Raw genomic sequence first — 14,967 nt, forward strand, 5'->3', positions numbered from 1 at the left:
ATCTCCATAAGGTAGTTAGCTGACATCCAAGAGGCTACCTTAATCATACATTCCCTGAATCTTAGTTTGGTGGCTTATGGGTTAGGCCCCATAATGATGGCAAGCTGTGTGTCATCAGCATACAAAATGACCTCAAAGCTACATTACATAATTACTTTGGTGGGGGGGCACATAGATAATTAAAAGGGTGGGGCTCAAAGATGAACCCTACGGCATCCCTTTGTCTAAGCCATGGTTAAAAAGATCAAGCTGTACTGAGTGAGTTCAATGGATCAAGACGTTTTTCAGCTAACCTAGCGCTTTACCACTGACATCAATCTCTCCTAGCCTTTGGATTAGGGTAAAGGGAGAGAGATGGTGTTGAATGCTAAGGACAAGTCTAGTAAAACCAGCATGGCTGAGTTCTCTCCATCCAAGGCAAGTCTAATTGAGTTGAAAACCTCCATTAGTACTGTTTCCGTGCTATAAGAGGCCCTGAATCCTGACTGGGTGGGATCCAACTTGGAGTAGATTTCTAGAAAAGACATCAGTTATCAATTGACTAGGGTCTACATAACTTTTCCAAGAAAGGGGGGCAGTGATATAGTTCGGTAACTAGCCATGTTTTTTGAATGATCGGTCTGACCGGGCTGCTTCCCATTTTTCTGGGAAAAATTCCATGCTCAGAAAAAGATTGGAAAGATATGTGATGGAGGCAAGAAGGGCTAGGGCCAAGATGACCATGATGTGAGGTGGGGAAGGATCATCTGCTGATCCAGATTTGATCCTGTGGATCAAGACTAATACTTGTTCAGAAGTATTTGGATTAAAAGTCTCCAGAAGCATGGGGTGGATAAGGACTGAAGAGTTAGCTGGCATAAACCTTTCTGGTTTCAAATCACCAAGAAAGGATTTGTATATCTTAGAGATTTTTTTCTTCAAAGTAAGTTGCAAGATTGTCACAAAGAGCCTGAGATGCTGGAATTGGTAAAGCACAACTTGAGGGGTTGGTGAATACCTACAGGATCTTATAAAGTTCTTTTGTTGAATTTCCAACTTTATTGATCCTGTCACCTATCTGAGTCTTTCTTACTTCTGTAATATTGTTATGGTAATTTCCTAACACAGTTTTATAAATATTTTTATCCCGATGAGATTTTGTAGCTCTCCACTTGCGTTCTAGCTTTCTACAAGCTTATTTTGTCCTTTTTTGGGGACTCTGAGATCCAGGGTGAGTCTAAATTCTTAGTTTTATTTCTACTGAGTTTGAGAGGAGCTATAGTATCTAATTTCTGAGTAAAAACTTCCTCAAAGTCACGTCAAGCAGTTTAATGTCTTCATAATCCCTCAGAATGGGAGGGGGGAGACTGTGGTAAATAAGGAAGGCACTTCCTTCCTCCATGGTCCAGTCAGTCTAGGGGCTCTTACATTATAGTCTCTGAATTGCTCCATGTCAAAATAAAAGCTGATAGAAGAATGATCTGTCCAGACATCTAAGCTAGGGGAGTATACCTGTAGAATGGGTGAGTTAGTCATACCTTTCCCCAACTCCCTGTACCCATCTATTCATCAAAACCCTAACTCTCTTCTCCCAGGTTGTGTGATATATTGAGGTGTGACTTATGAATTTACACTATAAATGAATCACACACTTGAAGGGACGGATATAGTGAAAGTGATAACAACTCACTGTGGGATCTTCTCTCACCTGAACAATATAACAATAGCCCAAGCCAGCCCCACTTACCAAACCAGCCATGAATGTGACAAAATTATCATCATGGTGCAGTCTCTTAGGTGAATAATGTATGTTCCCATGATAGGTAGTACTAGTGTGCACTATGTGACCTGATTCACAAAAGTAAAGTAAAGTTACACTTTTGGTGTAAGTTCATTCTTGCAGTTTAAGTGAACCACCAGCAACTTTACGATTAGTAAGTAACCTCAGTAAGAACTAACTAGTAGTAAGTAATAATAACTGCTTTTAAAGTGATAGGGATTACTTGCTTCTTGCAAAGTTGGTACTCGTAAAGTTGTTGATGGAAAAGTGACTAGTCATAAACTTACAGTGCAAAAGTAAACTAACTCCAAATGTGTAACATACTTTACCTTTCTGAATCTAACCTTGTGTTGCTTAAATGCTTCGCCTTCTCCTGTGTCCACTTTAAACTTGAGGACTTTGTAAGCTTAGATTTCATTGTTTTATTAGACTAAATACAACTCACCATTGCTCAGAGGTTACTAGTGCTATTGTGTGCTATATGAGATATTTTGTCACGGTGGGGGTCTGTTCTCAGTATTTGGTAAGTTACAATAATAATCCACTAACTCTGTGTTTTTTTCTCTCTAGCTTTCTGTGATGGATAATGATTTTGAATAATCATAGGTTTGGAGTTCACCTCATTCAGAATAGGTGGGAGTGGGACCTCACTTGTGATGTCCTCCTAGTTAGTGCTACCCTGCTACTACCACCACCATTAAGAAGGCCTGTTGGGAATCCCCGCAATAAGCTTTTTGAAGATTGAGAGATGTAATAGTCATTGCTTCATCTGTTCAGGTAAGAGAACTAAGAAGGGAAGTGAACCAGTTTAGTTTGTAGCTTACATTAAAGGTGTAGTTTTGGCAAGAAGAGATAGCTAAGTAAAATTAAGATTTTTGTGTATGTTGAAGGCATCACCCGTTGTAGTCAATAGTTACAGAGGGTAGTATGACAAGGGTATTATTAACTAAGTGCTATACACTTTCATAAGTAGTTGGGTGCTGCACGAATGGCAAAAGTTAACCTCATCAAGCAAAAAGACAGACCTAGTCTGTGTTGTTCCCACTCTGGTAGCGGGGTATTGTTTGGGTATAATGGACTGTAGGAAGAGAACGTAAGTAAAGTAAGTAACCAAGCAAATAAATATATGGCAAGGGAATTTAGGTAGGAAAAGTCTAGGGGGAAAAGTTAATGTACAGTATGGGAGAATTTCAGAGGACACCTTTTTGTTAATAAAAAAACATAATGCTGAGCTAAAATGTCTTACAAAGAAAAACGACAGAGTGTGACTGATATGCATATTTAGAAAGAAAAATCCCATTTATTTATTTTTACAAAGACAATCCACCCTCTCCACCCACAGCTGGCTCATCCCATTCACAATACTAATAGCCCCAAATATTCTGTCAATCATGTCTAACTATTTCCCCAACTTCCATTCCCTATTTCCACCCTCTCCACTCACAACAAAACAATCACTCCTACCAAAAAAAGTCCATTAGGAAAAGGGCTCAGAGGGCATCCATGCTGGCATGTAGGTGGGTCACTTCTTGTGCGAGGTTCTTCTGGCCACACAGAAGCAGTGCCAGCTCACATAGGGCATGGAGGAGGAGGCAATCTGCTGTAGTTGATGTTGACGATGAAGAGGAGGGATCTTCTGCCGGCTGGCAGTCTGGGACCCTGGCTGCTGGCAGCACTGGTATTGGTGTGGTCATGATGGAGGTGGGCCAGGCTGGTAGGAGGAACTGTAGACAGGTGCCTCCTCCTTTAGAGCCATCAGTATTTGCCATGATGGACTCCATCCTCTGATACTGCAGCCAAGTGGATATCTCCTGCTGGGATGGACCTCCAGCAGCAGGAATAGCTATATCAAGAAAAAAAAAAAAAAAAAAATTGTAATGCTCAGTGCAAACACATGTTTATAGTGTCACAGTAGCAAAACATTGCTTGTCCCTTGAGTCATTGGAATTTATGAAGTGATAAGTGACAGGGCCATGTTTCCCATAGAGGACTTGCATAACAAAGGCACAGACTGCAAGGAAATAAGTGAGAATACCAGTAGAATAAAAATAGTGCTTTTTTCATTTAAAGGATTTCATAGTGAAACTTTCTTACATTTTGTGTGTAAAGTACTGCTCATTAACGAGTAAGGTGTACAGCAGCACAACTAATAGTATTCTTGATGTGAAACATTAACGGAGGCATGCTAGCGGGTCTGCTTCTATCTGCAGTCTGCATCATGTTTTTGGGGAAGCTTTAATGGAGAATTTCATAACATATAATTAATTCCAATGGCCCTACTCTTCTCCGACTGTCTCTTCTACCCTGAGTCCAAACTTAGAAGAGGCAGATGAATAGTCTGTCACACACATGATAAATAACGGATATCATGTTCACTCTAAGTAGACAGTGCACAGATTATAAATGAGACACTGCAGTACAGAAAAGAGAATGGGATACATTTTATTTGGTATGTTAGAAATGGGGTCTTTTGTTTGCAATCAGGTTACCCCCTGTCCAAGCAAGGACTCTTACTCTAGTCAGAGTAAAAGAGAATCACCCTCAGCTAACCCCTGCTTACCCACTTGGTAGCTTGGCACGAGCAGTAGGCTTACATTCAGAGTGCTAGGTGTAAAGTATTTGTACCAACACACACAGTAACTTAATGAAAACACTACAAAATTACACAACACAGGTTTAGAAAAATAGAAAATATTTATCTGAACAAAACAAGACCAAAACAACAAAAATCCACATTACACAAGTCAAGTCATCACTAAGAATTCAAAAAGAGTCTTCATGTAATTCTAAACACAACGCTAACACTGTTAGCGTGAAAATGTACCTTTGGTGTGTCAAAAATAACCCTGCACGGGTAAGTGTGTGTCAAAAAGCGCTTGAGATGTGTCGATTTCACTCACAAGCGAGACATTGCGTTGTTTCTTCTTTAGTTGGGTCAGCGTGCGTGGTTTCGTCTCTCCACAGGAGAGCGATGAGTTGATCCGGTCAGCACACTTGGGTCCGGGCAGGCCTTGAATCGTTTTTACGCACCCAGTGGTGTTTGCATCAGAAATTCAGCCCCATGATGGTCCAAAAACCACGCAGCATGGGTAGAGATCTCAATAGCCTCCGTAGTGATGCTGTGCATCGTTTCTCCAGCCACGTGAGCCGATCTTCCAGTCGCATTGCAGGCAAGCATCGATTTTCTGCCACAAAGCCGGCAGCGCATCAATTTTTCAGCCGCAGATCGGAGTAGATGTTCTTTTTGGGGCATCGTTGTTGGTAAATATGCACTGCTAATTATCCCACAAATTATGGCACTCATGACATCTTTGATAACATCATTGATAATATCACTATAATATTTGCAGTAAACTTTTTGACAAAAAAAATCTAACTATAACTGATGAATTTCTGTGGCTGTGTACGTTTAAAATGTGAGCCTACCTGTAACGTTCCTTAACTGTTGTTTTTTTAAGTGAATTTCAATGGGTTTTCTTAATTCTGTTTCCTAACTATAACTTCCCTGAACACTTTTTTTTTCTGTGAACTTCTATGTTTTTTAACAAATAGTAATTGTCATTACTAAATGTTAATCCAATCACTGCCTATGACCAGGCCCTGGGGCCAACCCACTATAAGCACCCATTCTTGCTCCATACACAGCCTTTTCCCATGCACATCGGAGGTTGCCTGCAAGACCTGTCCTGGAGCCATACCCTACGGCCAACCTCCCTAACCACCCAAACCCACACTGCGTACAAGCCTTTGTCGGTGTGCAGCGGAGTTGGCTGCGGCCTCTCTGGGTGTCAGAATAGGTGGGAGAGTGTGTATCTGAGGGTGAGAGTGGCTGTGAGAGTGCCTGTCTGGGTGTGAGAGTGCATGCATCAGTGTTTAAGTGGGTGCGTCAGTGTGTGTGTGGGTCTCTGAGTGGATGTATGAAGGTATCACTGGGTCTGTGAGTGGGTGTGTTAGAGTCTTAGTTGGTCAGTGAGTGGGTGCATAACTGTCTGAGTAGGTCTATGAGTGGGTGGTTGATGGTCTGACTGGAGTTGGGTCTGGGTGCATAAGGGTCTAAGTGCATCTGTGAGTGGGTGCATGAGTGTCTGAGTGGGTTTGTGAGCAGGTGTCTAAGTGTCTGCGGAAGTGTGTGAGTGGGAGAAAGAGATTGAAAGAGAGAGAGAAGGAGAGTGAGAGGGAGAGAGATAGAGACTTTTTTTTAAGCTTTGATATGTGATATATTTGCAATGAGATATGTCTGCACAATTTGAAAGCAGAGCTGTATTTGTCATTTAAAAAGTGTTAGATCACCTTTCTGGACTCAAACCCTCAGTACTCAGACGTGTGACCTTCACACTGAGCTATTATTTTTTCTTTTAGTAAACTTTTTTCTTTAGTCCTTTATGGGCTGCCTGGGACCGTGGGTAGCCTTAAGGTCCCCCTGCTGTCCCATTGCTCCGGCAAGCATGGACTGCTTTAAGCAGCAACTCGGTGGTTGCTGAAGCAAAGCTTTCATCCACCTGGGGGCAAAAAAATAGAAAGCACTGGGGACTGTGTTTTTTTTTAAATCTCAGAAAAATCTGTGGATCCATCTGTGGATTTTTTTGATGTTTAAAAAAAATGCTTTTTAGCTTTGGCGGGGTCACTCAGGGACCCCAGCACCAGGGCTAATGTGTTAAGGTGACTCTACTGTGTCCGCTTTTATTTATTTTTTCATCTTTTTATCTGGGACTCAGCTGAAGCCGAGTACCAAGGTGGCTACCAACACTTCCTTGTTGAAGTGTTAGCAGTCAATCAGATATCAACACAGGGACAGTTGGATCCGCGGAGGATCCGCGTCCCTAGATATCTATTTTTTTTGTCATTAAATGACTCCAAAACTCCAGAATGGATTTGCATTAAACCACAAAAAGCGTAATCCATGGAACAGAATCTAACTTTGTGCCAAAATTGGTGTAATTCCATTCAGTGGCTCAGGCTGTAGAAGTGTCTCAAGATCCTAGGGAAAAATGAATTGGGAAAACACGTTTTGGCCCTCCTTTAAATCATCCCCTACTAGACAGATCACCCCAAAACTTTGAAGACAGCAGCTGAACTTTCCAAGTATAAGTTTTGAAAAACGTTGTGAAGATTCGTTAAGTGGCGCTAAAGTTATTGGCAAAACAAAAAACACTCCATCTATGGAAACTAGCTCCTAACTATGAATACCTAGTGGTGACCGCACCCCCGCCCTGCACAGTTTTTTTGTCAAAACTTTTAATGCAAATTTTACATTGACATTATCAATGATACTATCAAAGATGTCATGAGTGCAGTACTTTGTGGGGTAATTAGCAGTGCATGGCAAAGAAATGCATAATAGTTACCTTAAGGCATGAGTTATAGTTACTTGAGTTAACTCTAACTATAACTGATGAATTTCTATGGTTTTGTACATTTAAACCTAACTATAACTTCCCTGTAGCCTTTGTTTTTTTTAAGTGAACTTCTATGTTTTTTTAAAATTCTTTTTCCTAACTATAACGTCCCTGTAACATTTAGTTCTTTCTGTGAATTTCTATGTTTTTTAATGTATAGTAATTTTCATTACTATACCTTAATTCAACAACCAATGTGCACGGGTGTCAGACTGAGTGTCAGAGTGTGTCCGTGGGTGTGAGGTAAAGCATAAGAACATCTCTCTGGGTGTGAGAGAGCCTGGGTGTGAGAGTGTAACATTCTGGGGGTGATTCTAACTCTGGCGGGCGGCGGAGGCCGCCCGCCAGAGTTCCCCCCTCCAGAATACCGCACCGCGGTCGTAAGACCGCTGCAGTGATTCTGGGTTTTCCACTGGGCTAGCGGGCGACCGCCAAAAGGCCGCCCGCCAGCCCAGTGGAAAACAACCTTCCCACGAGGACGCCGGCTCTGAATGGAGCCGGCGGAGTGGGAAGGTGCGACGGGTGCAGTTGCACCCGTCGCGAATTTCAGTGTCTGCTGAGCAGACACTGAAATTCTTTGTGGGGCCCTCTTACGGGGGCCCCTGCAGTGCCCATGCCGTTGGCATGGGCACTGCAGGGGCCCTCAGGGGCCCCACGACACCCCATACCGCCATCCTGTTCCTGGCGGCTCTGGCGGTATGGGGTGTCAGAATCCCCATGGCGGCGCAGCGAGCTGCGCCGCCATGGAGGATTCTTTTGGGCAGCGGAAAACTGGCGGGAGACCGCCGGTTTTCCACTTCTGACCGCGGCCAAACCGCCGCGGTCAGAATGCCCTGCGGGGCACCGCCAGCCTGTTGGCGGTGCTCCCGCCAACCCTGGCCCGGATTTGAGAATTGGTGTGAGAGTGTCTTTCTGAGTGTAAGAGTGTGTGTAAGAGTGTCTGCATGGCTCGGAGCGTGGATGTGAGAGTGTCTGTATGGGTGTCACAGTAAGAGTGAGAGTCTCATTCTTGTTGTGAGAGAGGGTGTGACAGTGTCCACCTCAATGAGAGACTGGGGGTAAGAGTATGACTCTCTGAATGTGAGAGTGAGCATGAGAGTCTCTGTCTGGGTGGGAGAGGGAATGTGACAGTGTCTGCCTGGATGTGAGAGTAGGTGTAAGAGTGTCTCTCTAAGTGTAAGAGTCAGCGTGAGGGTGTCTGTGTGGGTTTGAGAGTGTGTTTCTGGGGTGAGACTACATGTGACAATATCTGACTGGGTGTGAGAGTAAGTGTGGGAGTCTCAGTCTTGGTGTGAGAGGAAGTGTGACAGTGAGCATGAGAGTGTCTGTGTGGGTGTGAGACTGAGTGTTGCAGTGTGTCTCTGGGTGTCAGACTAACTACGACAATGTCTGACTTGGTGTAAAAGTGAGTGTGAGAGTCTTTGTCTAGTTGTGAGAGGGAGTGCGGCAGTGTGTGCCTGGATGTGAAAGTAGGTGTAAGAGTGTCTCTCTGAGTGTGAAAGTGAGTGTGAGGATGTCTGTGTGGGTTTGCGAGTGTATCTCTGGGTGTGAGATTAAGTGTGAAAGTCTCAGTCTTGGTGTGAGAGGAAGTGTGACAGTCTTGTCTCAATTTGAAAATTGGTGTAAAACTATCACTCTTTGCTTCTGAGAGTGTTTGCATGGGTGTGAGAGTGAGTGTGACAGTGTCTCTATGGGTGCAAGAGTGGATGTTAGGGTGTTGGTCTGGGTGTTTGAATAAGTGTATGAATTTATATCGGATTATTTTTATGTTTCGCAAAATCTGGCAATTCGCCCGCGGATTTACAAGGGGGACCACGCTGAGCCTCACAAATGGATACACGGATCTCGGAAACCATAAAATAAAAGATTTGTAAGCCATTTCTACTTATTTATCACAAGTATATAACACCCATGGGGTCGGGGAACCTTTACCCTGACCCCATCATGTACATCCCGCCAAGATTTCAGCCCTGGGGACTGTTTCCCGATGAAACAAAATGCCAGCCCCAGAGTCCTGTCAGGTAGCGACCAGCCAATCAGATTCTCAATGTGGCATGTGGCTCCCCGGCTCGATCTGCGAGGAATCTGTGGTGCTAGATATCTATATTATTTGGCCTTAAATTACTCCAAAACTACTGAACGGATTTACACTAAACCACAAAAAGCCTAATCTGCAAAACTAAATCTAGTGCTACATATGTTTTCATTCCATTTAACAGTTCGGGTTGTAGGCATGTCTATAGAATTCAAAATCCCCATAAACACAGAAAGAAGGAAAAGTGTTTGGTGACCCCCTTTATTTTGGCCCCCACTTCAGAGATCACCCCAAAACTTTTAAGACAGCAGCAGTCCTGACCAAAGTATAAGTTTAGAAAATTTCATGAAGATTCATCAAGCAGAGCCAAAGTTAATGGCCAAAAAAATGCTCCTCCTACGGAAAAAATGATCCCAACTATATCTACCTAGTAACAACCACAACTAGACTAGGTTATATATATATATATATATATATATATATAGATAGATAAATGGAAAAATGAAATAAAACAAAATAAAATAAACACTCCTAGAACAGACGTTTATCATTGAAAGGTGGTGCTGAGCCCAAAAAATGAGTGCAGCCACCTCTACCTCACTAAAATAAAGCAGGGTTACACCCCCCCACACACAACAGCAGTGCACACAGGAGGTGCGGGTGGTACTGGCACCACTGCTGCCTGCTTCTGCCATAGCACTTCTGAGAAGGGAAGGAAATAGAACAGGAAGAGGAGGAAAGAAGAAAAGGAAAACAAAAAAAGTACAAAAAAGGCACAAACAAGTTAAAGACAGAAACGTAAAATACACACGCAGAAATTTCTGCCCATACCTAGTGCCATACAGAAGCACAAAGGGACTGACGATCACTTCCTTCAGGGATATCTCCGTGTAGACAAACAACATGCCTGGCAACAAAGTGTCCTACTCCCATCTGAGCTTCTCATCCAGGCCCCCTGACCTTACTTTTCAAGGTAATTTTTAATCTTTCTAGATCATTGGTTTGGGATAATAACGGTTGACAATTTATAAGTTACACCACACTCATCCCACATACCGTTCAGGTATGAGGACATGAAGTTTGCACCTCCATCTAAAATCACCTCTTAGGGAACCCTCCTAATGGCAACATATCAAGCAGGGCACAGGTCGCCACGGTGCAGTTACCATCATCAGAGGTATAGCTTCAAGTTACTTAGTGGCATTGCGTACCAAACCAGGATGAATCTGTTCTCTCAAGCAATCTTGAAGTCCAGGAACCTGGCAATGTAAACCTCCCCACTCTCAAAAGGTGTCCCCACCAATGGAAGTCCTATTGGAGGAAAGTTGGGCATCCTTCCTTTCTTGGTGCTAGCTTTACCGTATTGATCTGCCCCATGTGCCCAGCTGAGGGGATGTTATTTTGCTATTCTAACAATAAGGTCCTAAATACTGTTGAACTTCCAAACTCCAGGTTGCTCCCACTTTCGGATCATTAGCCTCTCAATACAGGGTTCCATCTTTCAAGTAGATCCCATGGTATCTACTTGTTCTCTTTCTTCAGCTTCAGACTGAAGGCACTGAAAGTTTGGGTACTCTCTCTCTGCTCTTTGCAGAACTCCTCCTGAGAGGGTTCCCACCCTTTGAAGTTTGAGATTTCATGCAGTTCTACTTGGAGGGTCACATCTTTCCCTATAGACCTTTGGACTTCCCCCTGTGGGACTGTGAGAAAGTTTGGAACTGGTCCTATCCCTTCCTTTTGACTGTGGGAACGTAGGCCATTGTTCCAGACGTTGAGCACGCTTGACTTCCCCGATGGGCTGTTTGGTCCCATGTGGCCACACACACTCATTCAGGCAGACCCGACATTTCAGCATTAGCCCTAATTTCCATCTTTAACTGGTTAGAGGTTTCCAAGCCATTCCCTGATCCACACTCCATTGGCATGGCAAGGCTAACAGTTACTTTCAAAGGGCCAGAAACTCCTGTCCACTCTAAGGTGACCATTGACATGGGATGCTACCTTATCACATTTTAATTGCTAGTTATCTCATACAATGTATCTGAGATGATCTGCTCTGGGGCCACCAACTTGGCAGACACTATTACTAGTAATAGTGACATCAATGTCCTTTAAAACCTAAAACCAGGTCCTTTTGATTATAAGCTGTTACCTATACTTCCTAATGCTGGGATGAAAGCCTTTCAAGTTCTCAACTTCTTCTCCATGTGCAAAAATTAAAGTGGCTTCAATTTAACAGATGGTGTCCTTTGAACGTATTCATATCCCAATGCCCACACTTGCAATTCCCTGCCACTGCATATTGGTGGGGCCGTCTTGGAATTGACATGGGCCCTCATTAGGAGGCTGGCGGTCATCAGACTGCCAGCCTCGCTGTGGCAGTCTTACAGCTGTGAACCCGGCGGTAAAGAACACCACATCACAAGTTGCAGTGCTTGGCAAAAGCGAAACCTCAACAGCGCCACCTGGCCCGCTCACGCAGCCAGCAGTGTGCACCTCCAACCCGGCGGCAGGCCTCAGCCTGCCGGCCAGATTACAAGTCTGCAGACCGCCAGGCTTTCCATGGCAGTCACCCCTCCACGAAAACCCTGGCGGTCACGTACCCGGCTACAGGAATCCCCATTCCTTTTGCTGGCACACGCACCCCCACACATCCACACACATGCACACATGTGACCCAACAATCCACACACTTTCAAACACCCTCTCATCCCTTCACGCATGCCCACATTCGCATACACACCCCTCGGCATATACATACATCCACACAGACACCCCTACTCACTCGTAATCATGCAGACACCCCCCCACTCACTCGCAAGCAGGCAGACACACACCCTGTAGGAGGCTGGCCTGGCTTATAGCAGGTACCTTGTGGTACTTACACCCTGTGCCAGGTCCAGTTATCCCTTATTAGTAGAATAGAGGTGTTTCTAGCAGCTTAGGCTGATAGAAAGTAGCTACGGCAAAGCAGCTTAGGCTGAACTAGGAGACATTCAAAGCTTCTACTACACCACTTGTATCATATAGCACAATATTATAAGAAAACACAATACTCAGATTTACTAAAAATAAAGGTACTTTATTATAGTGACAATATGCCAAAAGTATCTCAGAGGATACCCTCACTGAGGAGGTAAATAATAAACACAAATTATATGTACACAAACCAAAAACAGGTAAGTGACAGTAAGAAAAGTAGTGCAAACAATGTAGAATCACAATAGGATGCAATAGGCAAACATAGGTCTAGGGGCAACACAAACCATATGCTCCAAAAGTGGAATGCGAATCACAAATGGGCCCCAGACCTATGGGAGATTGTAGAGGGTCGCTGGGACTGTAAGAAAACAGTAAGGGTGTCCAAAATACCCCACCCCAAGACCCTGAAAAGTAGGAGTAAAGTTACTGTACTGCCCCAGAAAGACACAATAGTCGTGATAGGGGATTCTGCAAGAACCACAAGCACCAGCAAAACACTGAAGACGTATTCCTGGACCTGAGGACCTGTAAAGGAAGGGGACCAAGTCCAAGAGTCACGATAGTGTCCGGGGGGGCAGGAGCCCAGGAAACCCCGGATGAAGGTGCAAAAGGGCTGCCTCTGAGTGGAAGAAGCCAAAGATTCTGCAACAACGAAGAGGGCTAGGAACTTCTCCTTTGGATGGAAGATGTCCCACGGCGTGCTGGATGTTGCAGAAGTGTTTACAGGCAGAAATACCACAAACAAGCCTTGCTAGCTGCAAGAGTTGCTGTGGAGGTTTTTGGGTGCTGCTGGGGACAAGGAAAGACCAGGATGTCGCCCCTTGGAAGGGGAGATGGGGGGGTGCTCAGCAACTCAGAGAGTCCCCGCAGACGCAGGCAGCACCCACAGAAGTACCAGAACAGGCACTTAGAAGATCAGTGAACTCAGAGTCACAAAAGGAGGGTCCCACGACGTCGGAGTCCAACTCAGTGGGTTGAGCACTGCAGGACAGACTGCAGGGGACCCAGGCTAGGCTGTGCACAAAGGAATCCTTGGAGAAGTGCACAGAAGCCGGAGCAGCTGCAAATCACGCAGTACACAGGTTTGCTGTCTGGCGTGGGGAGGCAAGGACTTACCTCCACCAAATTTGGACAGAAGGGCCACTGGACTGTGGGAGACACTTGGACCCAGCTCCTGTGTTCCAGGGACCACGCTCGTCAGGACGAGAGGGGACCCAGAGGACCGGTGATGCAGAAGTTTGGTGCCTGCGTTAGCAGGGGGAAGATTCCTTTGACCCACAGGAGATTTCTTCTTGGCTTCCAGTGCAGGGTGAAGGCAGCCAGCCCTCAGAGCATGCACCACCGGGAAACAGTCCAGAAAGCCGGCAGGATGAGGCACTACAATGTTGCTGGTAGTCGTCTTGCTACTTTGTTGTGGTTTTGCAGGCGTCCTGGAGCAGTCAGCAGTCGATCCTTGGCAGAAGTCGAAGAGGGAAGTGCAGAGGAACTCTGGTGAGCTCTTGCATTCGTTATCTGAGCAATAGCCCAGAGAAGAGACCCTAAATAGCCAGAAAAGGAGGGTTGGCTACCAAGAAATTAGGTTTGGTTACCAAGAGAGGTAAGCACCTATCAGGAGGGGTCTCTGATGTCACCTGCTGGCACTGGCCACTCAGAGCAGTCCATTGTGCTCTAACACCTCCGAATCCAAGATGACAAAGGTCTGGGACACACTGGAGGAGCTCTGGGCACATCCCCTGGGAGGTGCAGCTCAGGGGAGTGGTCACTCCCCTTTCCTTTGCCCAGTTTTGTGCCAGAGCAGGGCTGTGGGATCCCTGAACCGGTGTAGACTGGCTTATGCAGAGATGGGAACCATCTATGCCCATCAAAGCATTTCCAGAGGCTGGGGAAAGCTACTCTTCCCCAGCCCTTGACACCTATTTCCAAAGGGAGAGGGTGTAACACCCTCTCTCAGAGGAAATCATTTGTTCTGCCTTCCTGGGACTGGGCAGCCCAGACCCCAGGAGGGCAGAAACCTGTCTGAGGGGTTGGCAGCAGCAGCAGCAGCAGCTGCAGTGGAAACCCCGGAAAGGCAGTTTGGCAGTACCCGGGTTCTGTGCTAGAGACCAGGGGGATCATGGAATTGTCCCTCCAATACCAGAATGGTATTGGGGTGACAATCCCATGATCTTAGACATGTTACATGGCCATGTTCGGAGTTACCATTGTGACGCTACACATAGGTAATGACCTATGTGCAGTGCTCGTGTGTAATTGTGTCCCCGCACTCACAAAGTTCGGGGACTTTGCCCTGAAGAATGTGGGGGCACCATGGCTAGTGCCAGGGTGCCCACACACTAAGTAACTTGGCACCTAACCTTCACCAAGTGAGGGTTAGACATTTAGGTGACTTATACGTTACTTATGTGCAATGAAAAATGGCTGTGAAATAACGTGGACGTTATTTCACTCAGGCTGCAGTGGCAGTCCTGTGTAAGAATTGTCTGAGCTCCCTATGGGTGGCAAAAGAAATGCTGCAGCCCATAGGGATCTCCTGGAACTCCAATACCCTGGGTAACAAGGGAATTATATGGGTGTACCAGTGTGCCAATGAGAATTGGTAAAATTAGTCACCAGCCTGCAGTGACAATTTTAGAAAGCTGAGAGAGCATTAAACACTGAGGTTCTGGTTAGCAGAGCCTCAGTGATACATTTAGGCACCACACAGGGAACACATACAGGGCATACATTATGAGCACTGGGGTCCTGCCTGGCAAGATCCCAGTGACACATGGGCAAAAACAAACACACATACAGTG

The sequence above is a fragment of the Pleurodeles waltl genome, chromosome 7 (assembly GCF_031143425.1).
Source record: "Pleurodeles waltl isolate 20211129_DDA chromosome 7, aPleWal1.hap1.20221129, whole genome shotgun sequence".
NCBI lineage: Eukaryota > Metazoa > Chordata > Amphibia > Caudata > Salamandridae > Pleurodeles > Pleurodeles waltl.